The sequence below is a fragment of the Chinchilla lanigera genome, unplaced genomic scaffold (assembly GCF_000276665.1).
Source record: "Chinchilla lanigera isolate Chin_1 unplaced genomic scaffold, ChiLan1.0 scaffold00004, whole genome shotgun sequence".
Classification (NCBI taxonomy): domain Eukaryota; kingdom Metazoa; phylum Chordata; class Mammalia; order Rodentia; family Chinchillidae; genus Chinchilla; species Chinchilla lanigera.
The window spans coordinates 31,522,789-31,528,786 of NW_004955405.1; the positions used below are offsets into that span (position 1 = coordinate 31,522,789).

General features: G+C 45.8%; 1 long non-coding RNA gene across 2 annotated transcripts in view; it reads left to right on the forward strand.

Annotated features, from left to right (window-relative positions):
* LOC106149465 overlaps positions 1-5,998 on the forward strand; it is a 20,473-nt gene that overhangs the window by 1,940 nt on the left and 12,535 nt on the right. Inside the window, exons 2-3 of one of the 2 annotated variants that reach the window (XR_001235682.1) lie at positions 216-352; positions 2,731-2,842. This is a non-coding gene — a long non-coding RNA (uncharacterized LOC106149465). The remainder of the gene's footprint in view (positions 1-215; positions 353-2,730; positions 2,843-5,998) is intronic. The other variant, XR_001235684.1, reaches the window with a different exon arrangement.

Here is a 5,998-nt window from a genome sequence, read left to right on the forward strand (position 1 = left end):
GCTCAGGCTGGCGCTGTCCCCGCGTGCACGCCTGGCAGCGCGATGCAGACACCGCCCTCTGTCCCGCGCCTGCAGCCCGCCGGGGCCCCAGGCTGCGCGCCCCGCGGTCTCCTCGGGTTTCTGCGCGGTCTCAGGGGAGGTAGGGAGCGCGCGTGGCGTGGAGGGGAGGGGAGAGAGGAAAAGAACTAAGCCCACCGCCTCCTTTTTTACTCTAGGGTCTGCCTACCGGGGCCTTTTCCCCTCCCTTCATGTGGCTGTCTTCAAACTGTTCTCTTTTTGCCCTTGAAAGAATAATAGCAATGTCAGTAAGTGCGCTATTTTGTATCACTTGCAATCCAGACAGCCCTAAGAAGTAAGTATACTGTGTTTTTATGCTTTTCCAGAGAGAGCTACTCGGGCTCAGAGAGGGTAGCCCGGGCAGTTCAGCCCGGGCAGCCCGCTCCTCCCAACCCCACGCTTCCGTGGCCTGCTTCGGAAAAAGGTGTCGCGGGGCAGGGCTGTGACTGGAGTAAAAGCCTGGGCTCTCCTCACAGACCCGATTGGCCTCTCCCCCTCTCGAGGCCTTCATTTCCTGTCTATGAAATAAAACGTGAACTACACAGATGGACTGAAAGCTTAAAGTTTGAAGTTTTCCTTTACGGCACAAGGATTTTGTGCTGTGTTACCGGAGAACTTAACCAGGCGGTAGGGCTGCCCCTGGTTCATACCACCTTCTACCTCTCTGCCCTCTTCCTGATCAGCACACTTTGCGTTGTGGGTGCATGTGAATAGGAATTCCTTACTAAACTTGAGGAAGACCCCTGTTGTGTTGCGGGGGTCAGTTAGGTCATCGCTAGGCTGACCTTCAAGCATTAGCCTGGAGAACTTTTGGACTTCTTGCAGAAAGCAAGACAATTATTCAGCCACCCCAAGTAAGTGACAGACCACACGGCAGCTGTTAGGGGGACGCATTCACATTGGGCGCGGGGCAACCTGCGTGCAGCGCTCTGATGAACTAAGCTGGAGCACTCATTTAAAAGCGAAACTAGGCTAAGTCAGATTCTCCTCTTTGGTGGTGGCGGGGTCTTTGTCTCAACTGTTTAAAGAATCTTCTGCATGTTTTAATGCTAGCATTGTCTGTTTCCTTCTACACCTCCGTTAGCCTTTTAGACTCAGGCCTATTATTTATTTTACATGAAAACCACTTCATACTGGACCGCACATTGGTTTTTCCATTTGTTCTTTTTTCTTAATAGTGTGACAGTATCTCCACTGGTCACAAACAACAGTGATGCTCATCTCTTTTGTCTCCCTCTGGCTGGAAACATGGATTTCCATCTTCAACACAGTGGGAAGTTTACCATTTGGGGAGTCAGCCAAACTTCTTCTATTAGTTACTAATGTACAGAGGCATTGGGCATCAAACTCAACAGAAAGGAACCAGTTTACAGTTTTGTATAAATAATAAAAGAGAAATAAATGTTGCTGTGTTTGTAAATAAGAAATATAACAAATTAGCATGATTTCTTATCAGTCTGTCATTCTTTATGTACAAATGCATTAGTGATGGAATACTGCTTTTCTCTATCTTAAGTTAGAATCATTCAGAAGTCATCTAATAAATACCTACCTTGATGGATGTGGGCACACTTTAGTTGTTTAACCAATCTATATTAAGATGACATGGATCAAGAATAATTTCAGGCTGAGCATGGTGGCACACACCTGTAATTCCAGAACTCTGGGAGGCTGAGGCAGGAAGATTGAAAGTTAGAGCTTAGCCTGGGCAACTTAGAGACTTAGTGAGATCCCGTCTCAAAATTTTAAAATATTTAAAAGAGGCTGGGGATGTAGCTCAGTGCAAAAGCCCTGAGTTGAGTCTCCAACACCACACGCACACACATGCAAAAGAGAATAATTTCAAGTTAACATCTATTCCATCTACATAAGCTGAGCATTTATATGGTCCAGGCCCTGTGACCAGCCATTTCACATGTATCAATCTGCTTCATCCTCCCCAACCCTACCAGATAGTTGTTCGTATTTCTTCCATGTGAAGGATCTATAATAAATTAGACAACTAACATTTATCAGTATCAAACAACTTGCCAAAGATTACTTGGCTAATAAGTGACACAGATGTAACCCACATCTGTCTGGTAGGCTGCTGGACTTCTCAGAGCAACACCCTAGGGGCTGGCCACCCACTGACCCTTTGGGGAGAGGGGTTGAAGAGCTTTTGGGATAAGATTGGAGAAGCACTTACCTGGGCTTTGTGTTACCTTTATCAGAGAAAGTTGATTCTGCCCTCTCCTCTGAGGTTCTGGGCTGGAGCTTGCCCATTAATGGATATTTTAAAAGACAAAAATTCAGCTATACTCCCAATGCTATTTACAAATTATTTTCATACTCTACCTTAGACTTTGTCTAAATGCATGTCTTTTTTGCAATTTCTTCTTTTTTTTTGTACCAGGAATCGAACTCACAACCTTGTGCTTGCCAGGCAGGTGCTTGTGCCACTGAGCTATATCCCCGGCCTCTTTTTTGCAACTTTTTAAACATGGCTATGTATCCTACTAGACTGTAAGCTCTTTTAAAGAAGGAACTGCCTTAATAATACATGTTCCGCAATGCCAGGGATCACAAAATAGGTATACATGTTTAATGAAGAAATGAAAGGAGAAAAATGCTCAAACCATACTGTGATCTACCACTCTCCCTCAGTCAGTGGTTTTCTGTGTTTTTACGTAGCCTACCTAACTACCTTCAATGACTGCAACTGTGCACTTCTCTTCGATACATATCAACTAACCATCCCCTCGTGTCGCCATCTGAGTTGTTTCCGCTCTGCTGGAATTCTCTGGTGAGTTGGTGAGCAGAGACATGGTGAGGTGAAGAATGACCTGGGGGACAAGAATGTGGTCACAGTAGTAGATCAGATGCCCCAGGGGTGGGGAGTCAGGCAGGAGGCCATCCAAAGTCACACAGAATGGAGCTCCTGGGGTAACCAAGGCCAGGATGAGGATGACGTTGTGGGATGAGTGGGAGAATCAGCTTCTACCTCCACTGCCACACTGGGAGGTTGTCACTATGCATTCACCCCCGCCCCATGGGGCTAAACGTGTGGCAAAATGGGCACATCATCCTGTGGCTGGAAGCACTGTTTTAGAACCGTGGACAGCTCCTGGCAGCCAAGCTGGAGCTCTGAGCTGTGTGAGGCCATTACTGCTGTCATGTGGCATCTTTTTACAAATCATAGGCAATGTTTATTGAGCATATGCTCAAGGAAAGCTTTACATACATTAGCCTATCAAATTCTCATGAGGAAAAGGACACATAAAGTTTACACACTGCCTCCGAGAGTCATATAGATAGCAAATAGCAGAGCTGTGGACTGAACCCAAGTAGTCTGGCTCCAAAAGCCACCATGGCATGCATGAAAGCTAGTTAGGTTAAATATTAGAAAGGCTCTCCCCAAGAAAGAACAGACAAGGCATACTGCAGTACGTGATAAAGAGCAGGAAGGAGGGTGTCCTGGGAAAGCACCCCACAGAGAAGAACCCCAGACCTGAGTTTTGCAAGATGACTGGGGAAAGGGCTGAGGATATAGCTCAGTGGTAGAGCACTTGCAGAGCATACATGAAGCTCTGGCTTTGAGGCTTAGCACTGAAAAAAAATGAATGGAATTTAACTACAATCCAAGGGGCCACACAGCTACCTGAATCCGTGAGAGAGGTTCTGGGGTCCAGGCTAGGCTCTGCAGAAAGGAGCTGGGATGTAAGGTGAGAAGCCTAGACATTTTCTCCAAAAAGTATATTTTTTTAAAAAAGAATTTTTTTTTTTTTTTCGGTTTTTCTCCGGTACCAGGAACTGAACTCATGACCTTGCACTTGCCAGGCAGGCGCTTTTGCCGCTGAGCTAAATCCCCAGCCCCAAGAATGTTATTTATATGTATTTATTTATTGGTTTTTTTGAGACTGGGTCTCACTGTGCAATTCAGGCTGGCCTTGAGCTCACTCTGTAGCCCAGGCTGGTCTCAAACTCACAGTGATCCTCCTGCCTCAGCCTCCCAAGCGCTGGGATTAAAAGCATGTGCCACCACGCCTCGTGCTAAAAACAAGAGTTTTAAGCAAGATTTGGCAGGATAAAATTTGCATTTTAGAAAATCCATCCTAAGTTTTCAGGATGTAAAGGTAGAATCTGATTGTAGCATCTCCCTTTCCTAAGAACTAATGGAATGAACAGAAGCTGTAACTCAGGTAAAGGACAATAAACCTGTGCTAAGCAAGGTTGGAGGGAGCCAAAGAACCTTTGCCCACACCATGGGACAGTTCCAAAAAGCTCTGGTTGGACCTGCCCCTAGGAAACGAGTGAGACGAAAAGAAATGTCACAGTGACCATGTAAACATGCTCCAGCCACAAAGGGAGCGTGAGGAAGAAGATCGGGTAGGAGCTAGGAGGAAACCAGCCGGGAAGAACAGATATCTCCAAAAAACAGGAGGTCCCCAGGTAGAGCTCTGCACTGTGAGGACCTTAATAAGAAAATGAACCTGAGAAAATGAGATCTTAAAATAGCAATGATAAATGACAGAAGGAACATAAAAAAGGAGATTAGAGAGCTAAGAAAATGAATCAAAAGCTGAGACAACACCATTATAGATCTAATACATAAATTACAAAAGCCAAATAATAGGGAAGACATGACTGAAAATTGAATTAGTGGCATGGATAGAAGGCTTGAGATAATTATGGCAAATACAAAGGGGAAAACACAGAGGGAGGAAAGCAATTAGGGAGAAGATAATAAGAATATAATAAAAGGAATGAGAGACAATCAAACATAAAGATAATTGGTGTCACTAATTTGTGTGGAGAATCCAGTGAATGCAATAAAATAGCCATTCAGACGTATAATACACTTTCCTAAAATGAAGGAAGAACTGAATACTCAGAGAAAAATTTTTGCTACATGCCAGTGGGGGGGAAACCAACTTTAAATAAACATCAAGATTTCACCTGCTTGAGTTAATAATTTTCTAGGAAAAATAATTCTTTACAGATCTGGGCAGAAGACAGATCATCCTCTGGGGTGGGTTTGGTGGGCGCAAACTCAAGCAGGACACAAAGATGTTCAAACAACCTCATTGCCAGAAGACAATTAGACAATGTCCATGGAGCTTGGAAAGAGAAAAAGTATAACCTAAGAGTTTAACAACTTCCTGCAGGAATGTGTTCTCAGGTAGAAAAGACTGCAGGAAGTAAAATACTGATAGCCTTCCTGAAAAAAAAATCCAGCCAGAGGCCGGACCCCAGCCATGCAGGCACCTGGGAGGCGGGCAGCTGGCATCTGGGAAGCCACGTGATGTTGCACGCTAGCATGTGCCAGCCCTGAGCCCAGCCACTGCCACGCGTCGAGAACTATCATGGCCCAGAGAAGCAATGACACAATTGGCCGGCCACAGAGGCCCACCTGGGGATGTGCATGAATCATCCCAACATGGAGAAACCCCTGGGAATACATGCCACACAACAGGTCACTCTTGCCCCTGCTGTTGAGAACCAGAAAGGTCCAAAGTCAGCAGAGGAGCCACTGCTGAACAAGGACTCAGAGAACATGAGAATACAGACTACACCCAAAGACTTAGAGGTGTAGTTGACCTGGGTCACAAGAGCCATTTGGAAGCTGGAAACCAGGAGGACCTTGTGCAATACCTGGGGAGACCCCCTGGAAGCCAGTCTTCCCCTGACAGTACAGGCTGCAGTGCAGGAGTGTGTGGAGCTTCAGAGAGGCCTGCACCGAGATTCCTGCTGCCTGTGCTGATGGTTGGGGAGAGGACACTAAGTGGTGCGGAGTCCCAATGCACTGGGAGGCTGGAGAGAAAAAGCTACAAAAAATGACTTTCGCCCCAGATGGCTCACTTGAGATGTTAGTAAGAATTGCCTCCTCATTATTCTATAGCTGTGATGAGGAGGAGGCCAAGGAGAGAAAACAAAGAGACCCAGAAAAAGCAGCTGCTTT